Source organism: Haliotis cracherodii, unplaced genomic scaffold (genome assembly GCF_022045235.1).
Source record: "Haliotis cracherodii isolate W230 unplaced genomic scaffold, xgHalCrac1.p SCAF_1, whole genome shotgun sequence".
Lineage (NCBI taxonomy): Eukaryota > Metazoa > Mollusca > Gastropoda > Lepetellida > Haliotidae > Haliotis > Haliotis cracherodii.
The window spans coordinates 55,231,016-55,253,187 of record NW_027266264.1 but is presented as its reverse complement, the minus strand read 5'-3'; the positions used below and the strand labels follow the sequence as shown (position 1 = coordinate 55,253,187).

General features: G+C 40.5%; 1 protein-coding gene across 7 annotated transcripts in view; it reads left to right on the top strand.

The window, feature by feature from the left end:
* LOC139479553 (dmX-like protein 2) overlaps window positions 1–22,172 on the top strand; it is a 110,326-nt gene that overhangs the window by 5,169 nt on the left and 82,985 nt on the right. The gene's annotated exons all lie outside the window — the stretch shown is intronic.

Here is a 22,172-nt window from a genome sequence, read left to right as displayed (position 1 = left end):
CTCTGATAATAATTAAAATTAATATTAATATTATAAACACATTACTTTTGCAAACTCAGCAAAAATGTCGTTATGGTTTCATGGTTCATTCAGGTCCTATTGTCAGCACGGTCAGGTAATAAGAAATAAGAATTTTCTTACTGCAGCCCTGTAATGTAATTTTATATAACGTTTGTAGTCAGCGACTTTAGCCAGATGTTTCAATGGACTTTCAAATTTCTTGTCCTTGTAGTCAGCTCAACTAATAACAGTCCAAATATCATATCACACTAGAATCTTCGGAACATTATGCCAAAAGACAAGTTAGGGTATATGATTTCAAAAGTGTATGGTGCAGACTGTTATATGTGTGTTTATAGGACAGTTTGAATGACTTCCAGTCTGCTTCCAGTCTGCTTCCAGTTCACCAAACGACTAAGTTTTGCATATGTCCATTTGTACAAAAAGTGTTCAGAACATGCTTCATTTCTTGTGTATTTGCCAGTGGGCAAAACCCATGACCATGGCTATGCTGTTGATAGATCAAGGATCATTATCAGGGCTCATAAAGTCTACATGAAAATGTAAATTTAGAGAAGAAAAAAAAAAATTCTTTCTGTTTTTACGGGAGTGTATAGAAATTACCAATACAATGCCTTTGCGATGATCAGCCTATGACTTCATGGAATCAATAAGACATCTGGTGGCCCTGAGGAGACAGGACAATTACTGTCAATTAGAGCTTTTTAGTAATAGAGAGGCCATTGAATGCCAGTGGTTCCCACCTAAATAGTAAGGCCACACATTTTTTATATTTCATTTCACAGGCCTGCCACCCCTACTGAAAAAGAAAATAAATGAAACTAAAAAGAATATATTTTTATTATGTCTCCCACTAGTAATTTAGTCCCTCTTATTCAATAAAAAATGTTCTTTGAAATTCCATATCTACATCACTATCAGTGATTCAAAAAGCCACCTGCAGTTTTAACTCCCTAGTAGAATGACTTTCATATCAATAAATAAATAAATGATTGACAAAGCTCATTTATATTATTTTTAATTGGACCAACCGTTTGTGGAAAAGCTAGAATAAATCCTGTGAAACATAATATTAAAAGCCACACTTTGCTAATGATTTGTTCCATCACACCTGTCCTTCCTGGAGGATTCTTCGAATAGTCCCTAGAAACCTATGCTTCTTGTACAAGACTACTAATTAGATCAGGTGCTCTTGTTGGGTGAATTCTTTTACTGAGTTGCGTGTCATCATACCGTTATATAGGGAGGGATGTTGCTCATTATGTTAATCTCTAGTTTGTCTGGCTGCTTATTTTCAGAGTGCCAACTTATACTTGGAATGTTGTTGAACAGAGGTAATAAATAACAATAATTCCATTCCAGTTTCAGCTTTTGTTTATTTCCAATAACTGGTTGTTGTGCTTATAGGTTTCCAATGTCTTGATGTTATAGGTAAAATAGGGTACCAGATGTTTATATGTGTTGTAAATTTGCTAGTATCTGAAATTATCTGTGTATATTTATCTGTGGTAAAAGGAAAACCGTGTATTGATTGTTATGATTACAACAATTTTAGAACGGATGTGTATTTTGATTTTATAAAGTAATGTCGTTGTAGTAGAATAATCTCATGTGAAATATTGCACCAAATATATCAGTATTTAGTCTGTGCCAAAAGTATTTGTGTCGACTTGCCGGTACTTGTCTTCCCTGCAATTTGAAATTGTCTCTCTTGACAGTTTGCCTTGTTATCATTATTGGGGAAACTGGTCCATGTGCTTTTCCCTGTATAAACATGATAAATGAGGATGATTAATAACAATTAGAAGATGAACATGTTGTGTTTTCAGTGTAGAGCTAAGGTACCTGTAGATTTAGCCATGCTTGGAAATGCGTTCAGGCTAACTGTTATCCCCAGACTTGAAACATACTCTCTCAGTTAATTTCTGTTGTTTTCTTCCCAACATCTATTGCCACACATACTTTGAATATTCTAAACGAAAAACTGTGTTTTGTACATATGATTTCAAAATGCCTGGTGACAATGACTAACTAAGGACATTTTTTTTTCAAATATTGGTTTGCATGGTGATGCATCTGTGAAACCTCTGATTGACCAATCAGAATTGTGTAATTTCCAAATAAATGTTTGAATTATCTATTGTATACATGTATGATACTAGGGTATCTAGAGCAGTTGATAATGTTGGCTGATACTCTACAAGGAAGTAACATCATCCTTATGAACCTAGGAATAAAGATTTCTGGCTTCAGCTGTTCTGATTATGACTATAACTTGCCTGAAGCTCTTGTTCATTTTATGTCCTGTTTTTGTTTCACAGCTGCTAGAATAGTTTACCCAGAGTTGTGTGATAAATTGTGAGGTGAGGTGAGGTGAGGTGAGGTGAGGTGAAATTGGGTTTAACGTCGCGTCCAAGATTATTGCACTTATATAGCGACGTGCATGCATGTGTGTGTTGTTTTGTTGTTGAACGCCGCACTCAGCAATATTCCAGCAATATGACGGATGTGTGGCTGGCTGGTGGCTGCTTGAACTTGTCAGGACTGATGCTGATTTATAGTGCTAGCCCACTGAGATACCATGCAGCAGTTTAACATGAATACCCCACTCAGACACAGTATACTGACTCCGAGCTGGCCAGTCTTTGTTATAGCCCCTTAATGCAGAGCGCCAGACAGGGTTACGACAAGTACCATCTATTAACGTCTTTTGGTTTGAAGCGGCCGGGGATTGAACCCCGAACCTTCCGCTCTCCGGGCGGACGCTCTACCACTAGACCACGGAGGCGGTCATGATAAATTGTGAATGTGATTACTCGGCATGTATGTAACTCAGTACATCATTTTCTGTAAGCCAGTATGTTTTACCAACATAAATATGGATGACATTAATGAGTTGGCTTGACATATTTATACTGAATATCCTATTTCCACTTACATGATTAAGGTGTAGTGTACATGAATATTGGAATGATACAGTACTTGGAAGATGATGACTGTGCAGTTTTGCCAAATGGAGATGAGGAAGAATTACATAGCCAGGGATGCATTGTTTTGGATGATGTTCTCTTTATAGAATATGTAAGTGATAATTCTTTGGTTCTCAGCATTACTGATCACTGTTGTGGACATGGATGTTCGGGATGTTCTGGACTTGAGCATTTATACAATGGCTGACTTGGAGGACCTAGTTTTTACTGTTAGGGCCTGATCCACAAAGTGGTCATAGTATATGGGAAATGTCTCTAGCAAGTCTACAATACTTTGGAAAGTCTAGCTTGCTCCTGTTTCAGAAAATGAATAGATTCCCTGGGCTCATTTCTAATATATATTAATATATATTAATACATGTAAATGCAATAAAATAATTAAATCATTTATTTTTTTATAGACTAAATGTGAGTCTCCATGTCAAAATAAAACTACTGGGATGTTGTTTTATGTTTGTTTGTTGTTTTACGCCGCACTCAGCAGTATTCCAGCTATATGACAGCGGTCTGTAAATTAATTGAGTCTGGACCAGACAATCCAGTGATTGACATCATGAGCATCGATCCATGCAATTGGGATCGATGACATGTATCAACCAGGTCAGCGAGCCTGACCACCCGATCCCGTTAGTCGCCTTTTATGACAAGCATAGTCACCATTTATGGCAAGTTTGGGTTGCTTGAAACATATTCTACCCCAGAATCTTCACGGGTTGTACATCGTTTTAACATATTGGTCATGTGATTAGTAAATTATGTGCCACCTTAGCAATGCTAAAACATAGTGTTATTATGAAAATTTATTGGGAGAATTTAGATTTCCATTTGGTAATATTGACCGACATTTGCTGTAGACATCAAATATTGGTCTCTGTGAACGCCCTGATGGATCCCTGTGTATATGGGCCCCAAGTCCTATAGCTGCTTGCTGTAGTACTTCACTGGTTGATAGGGGGGAGCCAATATCTCTATGACATCTGTAATGATGTTCTAATGAAGATGATCTCCTCTGTTGTCTCTGAAGGGAACTCTAGCATGCATCAATAGATCCACTGAATTCATTCAGAAGCAAGTAAACAGCTTGACCTTGTCACCCAAGGACTTCTTGTCCTTCTGGGCTCAACATCCAAATTACATGTTGAGCAAACATCTCTAATTGAAAGGTGAGGAGTGTGTGAAGTCATTAGGGGAATGGTGTCGGTTGGGGACAACTGCAGGACATTGACAGTGTCTGTTGGACAGTCCAGGGCTCTGAAGTCCAGTTTCTTGGGGATAGAAGTCTGTAGCTGCATTTGTTCAAGGCAACATTATTTGTATTTTCAGATTTGATTATCTGGTGTCCAAAACATCAGAGAATATGAAGGGACTGAATTTTTTCTTGCTTGCCTACTGCTTTATTATTTATCATGAATGAGTGAGTATGGTTTTATGCCGCTTTTAGCCATATTCCAGCAATATCATGGCGGGGGACACCAGAAATGGGCTTCACACATTGCACACATGTCGGGAATCGAACCTGGGTCTTCGGCGTGACGAGCAAACGCTTTAACCACTAGGCTACCAGACCGCCCCTGGTTGATCATGGTGATGGATGAGATGCAACAACACAAAAATCTAACAAAAGTATGCATGGTAACTAAACTTTTTGAATAATATTTTAACAGATGCGTATATATATGGACCTTGGCCATAACGAACACTTCCAAAATAAGAACAAAGTCTGACAGAAGCCAACATTTTTGTGTGAATATTTTTAAACAATTAGCATTTACGTTTTTCCTATCAAAACAACCACATTTCAAATAAAATACAATAGTAGTTCGCTATACAAATGTATATTTCGTTTGTCTTATTGAAGCTGATGGAGCAGAAAATTTGTGAACCATAAAATATGAAAAGTGTAGGTGGATACTGCATCTTGAGCATGTTCAGTAGAACCTTTGATGAGATCTATATGGGGGAGTGAAGTGACGGACAACACACATTAGGGCTTCTAATTTCTAATCTTGTATGTCAGCTGTTTTGTTATCCAGCGCAAAATTCAGCAGAAGGTTGAGAAAAATCAATGAAGTCACCAAGAAGCTTGCCTCGACCACTGCACTGTAGACATGGTAGAGGATTTTCTGTGTGGATCTATCTATCTAACAGCTGCTTGAGGGCCGCTAATTGGGACATGTAGACAGTCACAGGTACAAATTACACGACAGGCTGAGGTCACACTGATTGAAGAAAGACATGTTATTTGTGCCTGGAATAGAAATTGTGGTCTGAATGATTCAAACCGTTGAGGCTGGGAAACAGCTGAGGATCTCCTCCCATTATACATACTGGTTTAAACATCACTTGCAGATGCAATTGTTGATAAGTAAGGGTGTGCGGTATTATCGGTATATTAGTAAGTTGAGGTTCGTTCCTTCCACGATACGTATCACAATATCATTTTTTCATGCTCAATATATCGGATGATTTCAAATAGAGATGTTTATCATGTGTTGTATTTTATTTTCGTTCCAAATGTCTTCGCTACCCAGCAGCATGCATCTGGGGTCCCAATATGGCTGCGTAAACATCATGTTGTACCAGCATCTTTTTTTGTTCCATTTATAATCTTCAATTCATACCTTAATATCTCAGATTTCTTCTGAATTCAAAATTAAGAATTGTACAATATATCATCATACATATCGCAATGCAGCCTTGTGCATCACAGAAGGCTGTGATACACTTTATAAGTTTAAACCTCCAGTACCCATCCCTATTGATAAGTGCATGATATGAATGGAAATGTAATTTGTGAAGTATGGATGAGAGAGGATGTATTTTATAAGTGATTATTTTGTTCACTTGTCTTTTCACCATTTACACTGAGTATGTCTCTTACGACACTAGGATTACAACTTGACATAAGTCTGCTAGTCAGAGACTAGTAAAATTGAGGAAGAACTGGTGATATCTCCTTGTGGATGACTACTACTAAGTAGTACCTTTTCCATGAGGTAGATGAGGGTCGGTCGGGTAGCCTAGTGGTTAAAGCGTTCGCTTGTCACGCTGAAGACCCTGGTTCGATTCCTGACATGGGTACAATGTGTGAAGCCCATATCTGGTGTCCCCCGCCATGATATTGCTGGAATATTGCTAAAAGCGGCATAAAACCATACTCACTCACTCATGAGGTAGATGACAGCTCATTTATGTGGACCAGTGAAAATACATCTTCCAACCCTGAATGGCCTTTGTCTTTGTTGTTGAATGGAATTAAGAGTGTATTATGAGATATTTTGGGTGTGTGGGCACATAGTGGGCGCTCCTCAAAAAAATTGAGTGTACACTAATAAGCCTATTCAACAACCTTGTAGCTTGGCCCTGTCAATCAAACGTCAGGTTACATCGCCACTGCAGTAGAGGAAACCGCTGTTTCTTGTGCATGCAAAAGACTCGCTGATAACGCCTGTTATTTGTTTGAAGGATCATAGTATGAATTTTGTTGTTGGCAACGATGATATAAAGCAGGGGTCCGGAAAATATAAAATCCCAATCGGACATTTGCATTTAGGCCACGCCCCCTTCAAATAGCGTATTTTAGTACAACTTTTCACACACATTACAAGTTGTTACGTATTCATAATATAACCAATTATGAATTGTTTTAATCTAAATTGTTTAATTCACCGGACAATTAATAACAAATAATATCATTATAGATATACATGGAAAACATACATTTGTTTCTGTTAAAATAACGATCTGTTAACGTAGTGACCTCACGGAAGAAAAGTTTTTTTTAAATAACTAAAGATTATTTAAAAACAAGATAGATAATATAATCACAAATACTAAAATATCTTTGATAGCAATAGTTATTTGAATACTTTTTTTCATCTGTTCTTAATTATTGACCATAAAAAGATTTGACTATTGATCGTCACAGAAAGCAAAATGGCGGTCAATCAAGATTCAATATACGACTAGCTACTGAAAACAATAAAATCTGCAATTCCTCATTGTATGTCAACCAAGTGAAAGTCGTTAGCCACGACTTACAAATGATCGTCCAGACTTTGAGGGTTTGGCAGATCCGCTCGACTGATCTGCATCGGTCGACTGGCTGTCGTCACGCTTTCGCTTCTTGTCTGAGGTTACGTATCGTAGCATTTTGAGGATAATGAGGTACATCGATGATGCAAGGTATTTATGTACAGTTGTAAACACCTTTCCCTCAAATTAACAAGATGTTCTCAGTAATTAATAGTCGATTAATCAGTGTCAACTCAGTTTATTGCCTATTACAGTGATTGACCGATTGGACTAGCATGTAGGTACGATGTATTTTTACAGCAATCAAAACAAACAAAGCTTGTCAGTGTAGATACTCTTCATTGTGTTACAACTGCAGACAGAAACTGCTCAGTCCTAACTGTTGATCATGTCCTTTCAAAATTTAAGAATGTCCGGACAATACTTTTTAAAATGTCCGGACAGAAAAATTTAAATGTCTGGTAAGCAATATTTTAAACCGGACATTTGAGATTCCCAATCGGACATGTCCGGCGCATATGACGATTTCCGGACCCCTGATATAAAGTCTCCACCCTCCACGTTTTATGTCATGACTTACTTGTTTGTGGTCTGTCGGTGCATCATTTGTTGTCTGTAATGGACCAATTAACCTGAAATGTCTCACACACCTGCCCATGAATGAGCATATAGAAATTTGTAGGGGGCAAATCCAATATTTGAAATATGGTCACCTTGTCAACCACACGAAAACTCTTATTTGCAGCCATAAGTATGCCATTTTTTCAGTTATTTAATGAGCATAATGGTACATGGGCACCACAGGTAGCCTGTATTGGGCCTTAAGCATATTAAACACACAGACCAGTATTCGCAGTATTTTGATATTTGACCTGAGCTGGAGGTGTGTAGTATTGTTCAGGCTCATGCATCAGAGTGAACTTAAGGACTAATTTTGTTGTCATTTGGGAGGGAGGTGAAGCAACAAGGATGCAACAAGGATTAACTTCTTCCCCTTCATTAACTCAACACAAACACACATTGTTATGCTGCACCCTAATAATGATATTGCACAATGCTTGCACTCTTTGCTTAAATCTTTATTATTACTTGAAATGAAACTTAACATGCACCAGATCCATGCCCAAATCTAAATCATCTTCAAACATCCATTCAAATTTATCCACAATCTGGACTTTCAGAAAATCACTTTTTAAATGTTTAGTGGTATACGGTATATATATATGTTGTCAGAGATACAGTAGAGACCAAAGAAATGAGCACATGTCAAGGCCTTCGTAGCTCAGTCTGTAGTGAGGTAGATCCAAGTTTTTGTGCAGGTTACGGCTTCAGTCCCAGGGATGGGCAGCTTGGCTGCAAGAGATTTTATGTCATGTTCACTCATGTGACAGTCTGTCACTTCGAGATGTGCAGAAACACCCCTTGGCACAAAATCTGTAGCTCAACCCTATGATGATGCTATATCAGACATTATTGTACACACTTGCAACATCAAATCAACAATGCCATATGAAACATATTAAAGTAAGGATGTAATTCTCTTTCAGATTAAATCCTCCTTGGGGCACTTATCACATTTTCCTTGCTCAAGAAAATCTACATGACATAGTTGTAACCATTTTCCTTAATAAAAAATGTTACCACACAAAAGACTTCGTTTTTGTATGATATACGACCACCCTTACGGGGCCTCACGCCAGGGGGAGCAACTCTCACCCAAATCACTTTCCTTATGTCATCTGTAGGAGACAGACGTGCTGATTTTTCACACAAGACAAAATAAGAGTATCTATCGTTCGACAAGAACCATGGCTGGCCAAACTGTATGTATACCTAATGCGTAATACCTCGCATTGTAAAGTTATAGAGTTGTAATTATACGCCACGTGCACGTTATCTTTGAATTCAAATGGCCGTAATGGCGTCCATATTGTAGTTCCACGGGCTGATACATGTAACACCAAGGCCATTAGAAACGGCTTGGGGTTTTGTTATATCATACAGCATTGGTCTACAATTTTTTCCTTTACAAAAACCCAAGGTGGTGTGTTAATTTATAAACTACACTTACCTTTTTTACGGGTTTTTACACCTTGGCGCGTAACACGCCCCCTTTGGTGTTATAATTTTACTACGACATTGGCTATTAGTATCGCGTTACAAATCGCATTCTACATTACGCCTTTGCTTCTAGTTTTACAATTTATGCCCGTATCTTTCCGATCTTTATATTGCACTGATACACTTTAATACCCTTCCCGCCCACCTCAGAAATTAGGTCTTTTTTACAAAGACCTTCAAACTGTGTACGGGTTGTTATAAGACAGGCACGAACGCTGCCTTAAAGGTCTGGCGGAGGACGGGCATTGCCTTTACCCCCCGGGCCCCCCAAAAGAGACAAGTTGACTTGCTCCACTTTAAAGAGGTCTTTTAAAGGTGGGGGTAGATATCAGATCTGCTGAGACCTCCCCACCCCCCCTCCCCATCTAAAAAGGGTAAAATAAAAAAATAAAAAGCTGCCGAGACTGTCTCCCCATCTCCCTCTCCGGGGGCCGGGGGAGAAGGCTCGAGGGTCCCCGTAGTAAGCACTGCACCCTCTCCTGCACTTCTTTGGCAGCTTCCACTAGTGGATACCTAGCCCGAGGCCAGGTGGGTTCACTTGGTCTCGGGGATGATCCGAGACCGAGCTCCGGCTTGAGGTCGCTCCCCAGCGGAGGGGTGGCGGGTGCCGACCCGTGCACTACCGACGCACAATTTTCCCTCGCGGCGCCAGACGCCTCCTCCGAGGCCGAGGCTTCCACTAGTGAATACCTAGCCCGGAGCCAGTGGGTTCCCTTGGTCACGGGGACGATCCGAGACCGGGCTTCGGCACCAGCTTGAGGTCGCTCCCCAGCAGGGGGTGGCAGGCACCGGCCTGTGCACTGCCGACGCACAATTTTCCTTAGCGGAGCCAGACGCCTCTTCCGAGGCCGAGGCTTCGACTAGTGGATACCTAGCCTAGTGCCAGGTGTGTTCCCTTGAACCCCCGGCACCTTGGCACCTCGACTCCGCTTCGGGCCGGGTGCAGAGGCACGTGCGGGACAGGATTGTCCAGGTACTGCCGCAGGTGGCTGCGCCCATGCCGGAGTCTGAGACCCCCAAATTGAATAAGGTCAAGCAGGGCTGTCGGTTGAAAGCTGCTTACATATGCTTCGAGGAGCAATATCATAATGTATGCCAACAGCTCTGTGTGTCCGCACACCCCGAGTATCTGTCGGCTGTACAGAGGGAGTTAGCGGGAGAGGGGCCGGCCGACTCTTCGGAGTTGGCCGCGCAACTAACGGAAGTTCAGTCATCTTGCGCGGGACGCTATTCGTAGCTGTGCCTCCTCATTATGCGCGCTGGTATGGTCATGCGCAGGCTGTTGATGTCGGTATCTAAATACTCGACTTCCACAGGCCAAGACCTACTTGCTTTGCCGTATAAGATGGGTGCCACCCTCTTCCCTGGGGCTCAGCAGGTGGTCCGAGAGGCTGCTCAATTGTATACTTCCATCAAAGACTCTAAGGCCTTGTTGGAGGTACTAAGCGTTAAAACCACGTAAGCGGGCCTCTCCACTAGACCCCTCCTACGCTGACGCACCGGGTCAGAAGTCCACACCTGCTTGGATGCAGTCGCTTCCTTCAGGTAAGGGCGACGGGAGGCGCAAGAGAGGCCGGGGCAAGGAAGCCGGTCGAGGCCAATAGCTTTTTTGCGGGTTTGGGAACCCATCGTCCGAAGAGACCTTGGTGGACCCACAGTCGCAAGTTATCGAACTGTCGACAGCCTGGGTCCACTGCCTCCAGCGGGATGTCCCCGTAGGCGGCCGACTGGCTCTATTCCTGAAGGAATGGGAGACAGTTACATCACAATCCTCGGTTCCCGTCCACTATAAGGGATGGCCATTTGCCTCGGTGGAAACATAAAGCACACTCCGGTGCCTGCTACCCGAGAGAAGGCGGAATTCCTCCGTGCCGTGGTCGACGCACTTCTTATGAAAGCTGCGATCGAACCGGGTCCCGAGGGACAGGAAAGCAAGGGCTTCTACTCGACTTATTTCCTAGTCACCAAACAGTGATCTCAGCTGTCGAGACAGGAGAATGGCTAACGTCAATAGACTTAAAATACGCCTATCTCCATATACCCATACACCCCGAGTTCAAGAAATACCTGAGGTTTTCTTTCGACGGGAGGTGTTATCAGTTCAGGGTTCTACCATTCGGGATCTCCACGGCCCCGAGGGTGTACACCAAGCTGATGTTGTTTCCTGCCCAAGTGGCCAGGTTGAAAGGTCGGTTCTGCCATCCGTAACTCGTTGACTGGTTACTAAGAACTCTATCGCAATCCCTGAGTCAGCTACACAAGAAGTGATAGACATTCTGATCACTCGAGGGTAGATGGTCAATCTCAAGAAGTCAGATCTGAGCCCCACTCAGAATCTAGTCTTCCTAGAGGCTAATTTCAACACGGTGAGAGGACTTGTATCTCTATCACAAGATATCAAGTTCCTTAAGCGCAAGTCGCACTGCTCGTACATGGCTCCAGTTACTGGACAACATGGCGGCGACAGTGGATGTGGTCTGGCGGGTGTGCTTGAGAATGAGTCCCATTCAACAAGCACTCCGTCGACATTGGGCGAACTTGGAAGATCTCGAGACTGTGCTCGAGACTCCGTTGTGGCTCATTACACACCTCGTTAGACAGTCCTCCGGTTATACTGCTCAGTAATGGTCCGGATTTTATCTTCTGCGGTCGATAAATATCAGTCCTTACTACTCGATAATACTCGTATTTTGCACACGTACTCCTTCGATCTTCGGGGACCCTCTGGCCTAGCTCAGCGCGGGTTATAGTCTCTCGTGATCTACACCCCTATATCACTTGTTCAAAAAAGTGGGTGGGGTGGGGGGTGTTTCGAGTTATGATTCAACTTATGACAAGCCGCAAGAACAGGCTTTATCATAATATATGGTCGACCACGCCCTGTCTCTAGCCCCCGCCTTTCGACGGTGGTGCCTCACGATAAGGTTGGTTCCATTTATTGAACTCAATATTTTATTCTGTTGAATAATCAAATACGATGTATTTATTTACGCCTGTGACGGATGCCACTTCCTACATTATCTTTGGGAATCTGTCTTGATGCAATAAGTGCCCCAAGGAGGATTTAATCTGAAAGAGAATTTTACAAACCTGTAGAGGTTATGAATTCTCTGATGAAATCCTCCTTGGGGCACGGCCACCCACCTCCCCACATTCCGTCAGCATTTGACATATTGAAAGTGATTTGGGTGAGAGTTGCTCCCCCTGGCGTGAGGCGCCGTGGGGGGTGAGGCCCCGTAAGGGTTGTTGTATATCATACAAAAACGAAGTTTTTTGTGTGGTAACATTTTTTATTAAGGAAAATGGTTACAACTATGTCATGTAGATTTTCTTGAGCAAGGAAAATGCAATAACTGGCCCAAGGAGGATTTCATCAGAGAATTCATAACCTCTACAGGTTTGTAAAAAAATTTGGTCTATTTGACTTGAAAACATCAATGCCAGGTCATGCTTGTCGTAAGACTACTGAGATCTGACATAGTTGGGGAATGTTATAACATGGCATCTAACCTGGATGATTGTGTCCTGTTATGCTTCAGACTTGATTGTGGCCTTTGTGATAGTGTTGAAGATAGCTGTGGTATTGCTGACACAGAGCTCCAGATAACTTTTTGAGCAATTGAGTGTTTACTCAAGGGTTTCTATTTTAATTGGGCTATTACATTTTCATTGGGTAACCAATATTTTTTCACCCATCTATTCATAACTCTGTTGGATGTTTTCCCAAAAGAGTGAACATTTTAAGATTTAAATAAAATGAAATAATGTTTTAGATGTGTATGACCATTATAACTATTCTAAATATATAGGCTTGACTCGGAAAGTAAATTAGCATGCAATTTTGCTTCGGAAATTAGCTCCTTTGTATGCATGCTGAAAAATCTTCATTGGGTATTTACGCATGCTGTTTTTATACATTTGAGTTTTTCATTTAATGCATGCGTTTCTGTACGCAAGTTAATTAAAGTAATTGGTATTTGAATATTTTTGTGGGGTATTTTACGCAAATACGCTGCTTATCTCTAGCTCTGCTGACGGTTAGGTTCCTTACACAAAAGTCACCCACTCCCTCATTTTGGGAAGCAACATATCCTTATCTTCATCCAAAATATGTAAAGAACACCCAATTCTTTCATATGACTTCAGTTATTCAGTTGTGTTCTTTAATCTTTTCAGTAGTATACATTGATAAGAGCCAGTAAATACATTTTCTTCAGTGTAATTGGTAATGGGAGTGGATAGGGTTATATATCTTTACTGCTTGATTTGCATTCTAGAAGTTGGTGAGTAAGTTAGAAAAAGTACAACTTTATTTATATCAACTTATGGCTTATTGCATATAGCAACGATTAGATGTTGATTCTTAGTTTCTTACACTGTTATCAAGCTGGAGTGACAACAACCAAGTGATGAGAGGTATATATATGTATGTTGTGATCAGCAGCAGATTAATATTGATAACAACAGGTAATACAGATAACTGGATGTAGCCAAATGTACAGCAAGATAAACAAACAGCACACAGATAAGGAAGCCAGATATACAGTAAGGATAACAAACAGCACACGGGCAATGAAGCCAGATGTACAGTAACGATAACAAACAGTACACGGGCAATGAAGCCAGATGTACAGTAACGATAACAAACAGTACACGGGCAATGAAGCCAGATGTACAGTAAGGATAACAAACAGTACACGGGCAATGAAGCCAGATGTACAGTAAGGATAACAAACAGTACACGGGCAATGAAGCCAGATGTACAGTAAGGATAACAAACAGTACACGGGCAATGAAGCCAGATGTACAGTAAGGATAACAAACAGTACACGGGCAATGAAGCCAGATCATGTACAGTAACGATAACAAACAGCACACGGGTAATGAAGCCAGATATACAGTAAGGATAACAGACAGTACACGGGCAATGAAGCCAGATGTACAGTAAGGATAACAAACAGTACATGGGCAATGAAGCCAGATCATGTACAGTAACGATAACAAACAGCACACGGGTAATGAAGCCAGATATACAGTAACGATAACAAACAGTACACGGGCAATGAAGCCAGATATACAGTAAGGATAACAAACAGTACACGGGCAATGAAGCCAGATATACAGTAACGATAACAAACAGTACACGGGCAATGAAGCCAGATATACAGTAAGGATAACAAACAGCACACGGGCAATGAAGCCAGATGTACAGTAACGATAACAAACAGCACACGGGTAATGAAGCCAGATGTACAGTAAGGATAACAAACAGTACACGGGCAATGAAGCCAGATGTACAGTAATGATAACAAACAGTACACGGGCAATGAAGCCAGATCATGTACAGTAACGATAACAAACAGCACACGGGTAATGAAGCCAGATATACAGTAAGGATGACAAACAGCACACAGGCAATGAAGCCAGATATACAGTAAGGATGACAAACAGTACACAGGTAATGAAGCCAGATGTACAGTAAGGATAACAAACAGCACACGGGCAATGAAGCCAGATGTACAGTAACGATAACAAACAGCACACGGGTAATGAAGCCAGATATACAGTAAGGATAACAAACAGTACACGGGCAATGAAGCCAGATGTACAGTAAGGATGACAAACAGCACACAGGCAATGAAGCCAGATATACAGTAACGATAACAAACAGCACACGGGCAATGAAGCCAGATATACAGTAACGATAACAAACAGTACACGGGCAATGAAGCCAGATGTAGGGTAACGATAACAAACAGCACACGGGCAATGAAGCCAGATATACAGTAACGATAACAAACAGCACACGGGCAATGAAGCCAGATATACAGTAACGATAACAAACAGTACACGGGCAATGAAGCCAGATCATGTACAGTAACGATAACAAACAGTACACGGGCAATGAAGCCAGATCATGTACAGTAACGATAACAAACAGCACACAGGCAATGAAGCCAGATATACAGTAACGATAACAAACAGCACACGGGCAATGAAGCCAGATATACAGTAAGGATGACAAACAGCACACAGGCAATGAAGCCAGATATACAGTAACGATAACAAACAGCACACGGGCAATGAAGCCAGATATACAGTAACGATAACAAACAGTACACGGGCAATGAAGCCAGATGTAGGGTAACGATAACAAACAGCACACGGGCAATGAAGCCAGATATACAGTAACGATAACAAACAGCACACAGGCAATGAAGCCAGATATACAGTAACGATAACAAACAGCACACGGGCAATGAAGCCAGATATACAGTAACGATAACAAACAGTACACGGGCAATGAAGCCAGATGTACAATAACGATAACAAACAGCACACAGGTAATGAAGCCAGATATACAGTAACGATAACAAACAGCACACGGGCAATGAAGCCAGATATACAGTAACGATAACAAACAGCACACAGGCAATGAAGCCAGATGTACAATAACGATAACAAACAACACACGGGCAATGAAGCCAGATATACAGTAATGATAACAAACAGCACACGGGCAATGAAGCCAGATATACAGTAACGATAACAAACAGTACACGGGCAATGAAGCCAGATGTAGGGTAACGATAACAAACAGCACACGGGCAATGAAGCCAGATATACAGTAACGATAACAAACAGCACACAGGCAATGAAGCCAGATATACAGTAACGATAACAAACAGCACACGGGCAATGAAGCCAGATATACAGTAACGATAACAAACAGTACACGGGCAATGAAGCCAGATGTACAATAACGATAACAAACAGCACACAGGTAATGAAGCCAGATATACAGTAACGATAACAAACAGCACACGGGCAATGAAGCCAGATATACAGTAACGATAACAAACAGCACACAGGCAATGAAGCCAGATATACAGTAACGATAACAAACAACACACGGGCAATGAAGCCAGATATACAGTAAGGATGACAAACAACACACGGGCAATGAAGCCAGATATACAATAACGATAACAAACAACACACGGGCAATGAAGCCAGATATACAGTAATGATAACAAACAGCACACGGGCAATGAAGCCAGATATACAATAACGATAACAAACAACACACGGGCAATGAAGCCAGATATACAGTAACGATAACAAACAGTACACGGGCAATGAAGCCAGATATACAATAACGATAACAAACAACACACGGGCAATGAAGCCAGATATACAGTAAGGATGACAAACAGCACACGGGCAATGAAGCCAGATGTAGGGTAACGATAACAAACAGCACACGGGTAATGAAGCCAGATGTACAATAACGATAACAAACAACACACGGGCAATGAAGCCAGATATACAGTAACGATAACAAACAGTACACAGGCAATGAAGCCAGATGTACAATAACGATAACAAACAACACACGGGCAATGAAGCCAGATATACAGTAACGATAACAAACAGCACACGGGCAATGAAGCCAGATATACAGTAACGATAACAAACAGTACACGGGCAATGAAGCCAGATGTACAGTAATGATAACAAACAGCACACGGGCAATGAAGCCAGATATACAGTAACGATAACAAACAGCACACGGGCAATGAAGCCAGATATACAGTAACGATAACAAACAGTACACGGGCAATGAAGCCAGATGTACAGTAATGATAACAAACAGTACACGGGCAATGAAGCCAGATATACAGTAATGATAACAAACAGCACACGGGCAATGAAGCCAGATGTACAGTAAGGATGACAAACAGCACACGGGCAATGAAGCCAGATGTACAGTAAGGATAACAAACAGTACACGGGTAATGAAGCCAGATCATGTACAGTAACGATAACAAACAGCACACGGGCAATGAAGCCAGATCATGTACAGTAACGATAACAAACAGTACACGGGTAATGAAGCAAGATGTACAGTAACAATAACAAACAGCACACGGGCAATGAAGCCAGATGTACAGTAATGATAACAAACAGCACACGGGCAATGAAGCCAGATGTACAGTAAGGATGACAAACAGCACACGGGCAATGAAGCCAGATCATGTACAGTAACGATAACAAACAGCACACGGGCAATGAAGCCAGATCATGTACAGTAACGATAACAAACAGCACACGGGTAATGAAGCAAGATGTACAGTAACAATAACAAACAGCACACGGGCAATGAAGCCAGATGTACAGTAATGATAACAAACAGCACACGGGCAATGAAGCCAGATCATGTACAGTAACGATAATAAATTTAAACAGCACACGGGCAATGAAGCCAGATGTACAGTAATGATAACAATCAGAACACAGGTAATGAAGCACACAGGTAATGAAGCACACAGGTAATGAAGCCAGATGTACTGTAAGGATAAGGATTAAAAGGATAGAATAGTTGTCTTTTGCTTGATTAGATCTTCATAGGCAGACAAGATGTAATACCTCTCATGACTTTGTTGTTGTCACTCTAGCTTGATAAAGCTGTAAGAATCTACATCGATACATCACTATATGCAATAAACCAGAAGATGTTATCCATTTAAGGATTGACTGTGTATTTTTTTAGGTTCATTGAGGTATGAATAGAAAATCTGATGAGCAAACTGTAGCGGATTCTTACAAAAGTTTGCACACTCAATGAACCGAAAAAAATACACAGTCAATGCTTATAATTAAATTGACAACGTAAAACATGTTTTATCAACAATAACAGTTTAACCAAAAACAGTTGTATATATCAAAACAGACAAAAATGACGAGACTGGTAAACATTCCAGGTGTAGGAATACATACTGTGGCGTGACATGAATCAGGCGATCGTTTAATTTATGCACATAACTTGACACGCCTACTAAGTCAGTAGCCAATCATCGTTGAGTAGGATCCAAATAATGTTCATGGGACAATGTTCATATTAACATGGGGGCGGTCGGGTAGGCTAGTGGTTAAAGCGTTCTCTCGTCACGCCGAAGACCCGGGTTCGAATCCCGACATGGGTACAATGTGTGAAGCCCATTTCTGGTGTCCTCCACCGTGATATTGCTGGAATATTGCTAAAAGCGCCGTAAAAACAAACTCACTCACTCACTCATATTAACATGATTAATCAAGAGGCAAGAAGAACTGCAACAGTCAGATTGTAAGGAACATGTTTCAAATAACATGGTCAGTTACCACCAGATTCAACCATTAGTTCCCTGAAAACAGGAAAACACAGTTGGAAAAAAATGCAAGTTAGAAATGAAACCCAAAGACATGAAAGTTGTGGAACCGAGACGAGCAGGAACAAAACAGGTGCGTGAGCCTGCACATTTGCTGTTACATTCCTTCTCGGCCTTCGGTTTCAAAGAGTTGTTTGGACAATGAATATGCATGAATGTCACTAAATGTCTTGTGCTTGACGATACACATGAGCAGAAAGGGAATCCCTCGACTGTAATATTGGGAATCCCGACATTCCTCTTAAATAAAAGTAGTGTGCCTCGGTGGGTGTGGCTCAATTTTTTACATCTATTGGGAAATGAATGCAATAACATGTGATCAATTCAGCTAATCAGAATGCAGGAATTTCAATGAAGACAACGAAGATTTAATTATGAAGATGTATGTTTTCTTACTTATCTTATCTTGAACATCAATGTCTTTATCAGTATGTTTCATTGTGTGATAAGAGGGTAGCAGGGTTAATTCTAGGGTGGGTCCTTGTCCTTTTAACCCCTAAATTTGAAAAAAGGCCCTCATTTTCAAATACAATGGGCCATTTTAACATTGTGCTGTATGGGCAAGTGTGGGTGTACCCCTGGAATATTTGAAATTTTCACTTAAACGGCCCATGTCAGAAAATTCCGAGAGTGGCCCCTGTGGTAGAATACCGTACAGAGATAAGTTGCCTATTCAGTGTTCAAACTTAACACGCTTAATGGGGATCCTTGCAGATGCTTCTCTAGTATTTAGGTGTAGCAGCGATAGAATTTGGCACAAGTTTCATAGGCCTTGTACCCTCTCAGTCTATAATTTTAAGATAAATATGTACATGGTTTGGATGAGCGATGTTGTCTTGTGACTTTTGTTACTTGACTCAAGGGATGACCAGCCTATTGATTCAGTCGACATTGTTGGATTCATAGATGTGAATACATCCTGCACATTGTTTAATGTGTGACATTTGTTACTCCAACTACAAATTTCATTGATTTGAGGGAATTTCATACTTGATTTGGTACACATGGCCAGAGAGCATCCAGAAAGATTATTAGGTCCCTAATCATGAACTAAACATGATGGCCACACATGCACTGATTGATACTGTAGCATTACAACTCCCACAAGACCCATTGAGAGAAAAACAATCATTACTAAATTGGTTTGTCCCCACTGATGTGTACAAGATGTTGGTGGGTTTGTGTGGCATTGGGTTCTATCAGAGACAAGTCACATGTTATTACAATTTTATTTCTTCGTCTCAGACATGAAATGTACATGTACTTGCCTGTCATGTACCAGGGTCATAAGAAATAGATGAAAGACAGTAGATCAATCCTTGGTGTTTGTTCCTGTTTGTTAGGACACTGACAGATGTGAATCAAAAAAACGTCAAAATGGGATACCACTCCCAGGACCTGTTTTACAATATAATAGTCTATGTTGAAGAGTTAATTTAGGCTAAAAATGTTAAAGTCTTGGTTCTTATGCACCCCCCGCATTATCATTTCCGGTAAGTCCGCTGCATATTTTATTTTTTCCATTTTAAAAAACAACAACATATATTTAAATAAATCGCATCTCGAACACACAACCCCGGCAGTAAAATGCTACAATACTTAAGAACAATAAAAAAAAGGCCATTGCTTGACAACCAATTCTTTTATTTTTTGTAAGCCTTAGTCCTTGCTCTATGTTCGGGTCTTGGAGTGGGACTATTGGTCATATATAAAGTGCCCTCAGCTCATTTTTTATTAGTAGTTTGTGTAAAATGGTGAAGATTTTGGAGTGAAACAACTGGTCCATCAAGACTTTTATTTGTCTCAAAAAAGGTACCAGTGGCCATGTCAAGCACAGCAGTAAGTGACTTTAGAAGTTTGCCTGAAGCCAAAGTCTGGTTCAGTCGAGTAAGCTCAGCTGAGTATAGTCTAATGAAAACAGCACAATCAACTGAAAATGATGTTACTAACCGACCTGTTGTCTCAAAAGTTTTGGGCACAGAGTGAGATACAGTACATCACTGTCAAGACTTATAACAAGTCCTCTCAGTGAGCTAGCACTATAAATTGGCATTAGTCCGGACTAGTATTAAAACACACGCACGCGCATGCGCACGTGCACGCACACACACACACACACACACACACACACACACACACACACACACACACACACACACACACACACACACACACACACACATGTTAGCCAGGAGATAGTTGAAAATAGATGTCAAGGTCACTGATAATGAACTTTGTTAGAACGTGATAATATCATGATAATATTTTGACCAGACTTGACATGACTTCTGGAGATGGAATATCAATCTGGACAGTTTTTATTTTACTTCTTTCATGAGGTCAAGGTCAATAGAGGTAATCATGACACAGACCTTCAGAGTATGAACATGGCAAATGACTTCATTTAGGCCTCTTTCTTAAAAATATTATTCAGCCATGTGTTTAGTGGCTGAAATCAATATCAAAATAATGTTTAAAGTATTTCTTGTAAATTATATAGAAGACATTGATTGAAAGAAATGGTGGTTACGTCCCTTCTTATACATGTTGTATTGACTTATTTTTATCTTCCAAAAATCAATTATGACTATACTTTGTCAGCGTGGACAGCTTTTAGTTTGATTTTTGTATTCTTGATTGTTTGAAACGCACTGATGTGTGATTGTCCTCATCATGTGTATTGTGCTTCAGGCTCTGTATGAACTTTTGTTTTAAAGTGCAGTGGAGGGCTCATTCGTCATTATGAGAGATAGAGGACCTAATCGAGTATGTCATCTACTGTCTGCAGATTGTGTAGGCATATGGATGGAACTGATATGAATAATCAGGGCCCTGATCAGTAGCATTTTGTCAGCTCTACTTAAATCATATATCTCCACAAGAAAGTCTGAGATTAATTCATCTGCCTCAGCCAAAAAGTCTACCAGCCCAAATATTTCTTTTTGCAAAATTATTTTCAGTAGATGTTTGTGTTAATTAGGGAAGGGTATTGAAGGTTTTATGAATATAACGATATCTTACGATGCACAATATGTGTGTATTGTCATATGCACAACAACATATTGTATGATTCTAAATTTTGAATTCGGAAGCAATTTGAAACACCAGTGTATGAATTGAAGTTTATAAATGGAACAAAAAAAGATCAACATAATGTTTACTCATTAAAAAAATATGCTTCGATTAACTGCCAGATGCAGTAGGCCAGTTGAAAAGACCGAGAGCTTCTACAAATGATAATGCCCCGAATAATAGCGTTACTGTTATTATAGCTAAAATAGATGAAATTTGTTATCAAATAAAAAGAAACAACAATATCGGTTTTGAAACATTTACTGCAATCAACACAATTGTCACTGACCCACTTTTACAAATATGGAAATGTCATGGAACAAACCAGATGACGTCACTATTGAACGTGACGTCACCTATCCCTATCCTATGACATCACCTAACAACGGGCGTGATATGAAGGCATTATCAAGTTACAGTGGCCTGCTCATTTTTGATAACATGAGAGCTGTTTGATAATTCTATCCATTTTAGCTGTAAACACTTTTAGATTAACATACATGAACTGAGAGTGACAAACCAAAACAAGAACAAAACAACCAAAACAACCAATAAACAGGAACCATTCAGGAACTGACATGATGTTGTTATCCTAAACTAGTGGTGCAATGATGCATCGGTGAGTCACGATTTTTACTTCATGATATCGATCACAGTCGCACACTAAGTCAAAAATATTGATTCATACCTTAAATGTTTGCAGTACACTAAACACTGATTACCG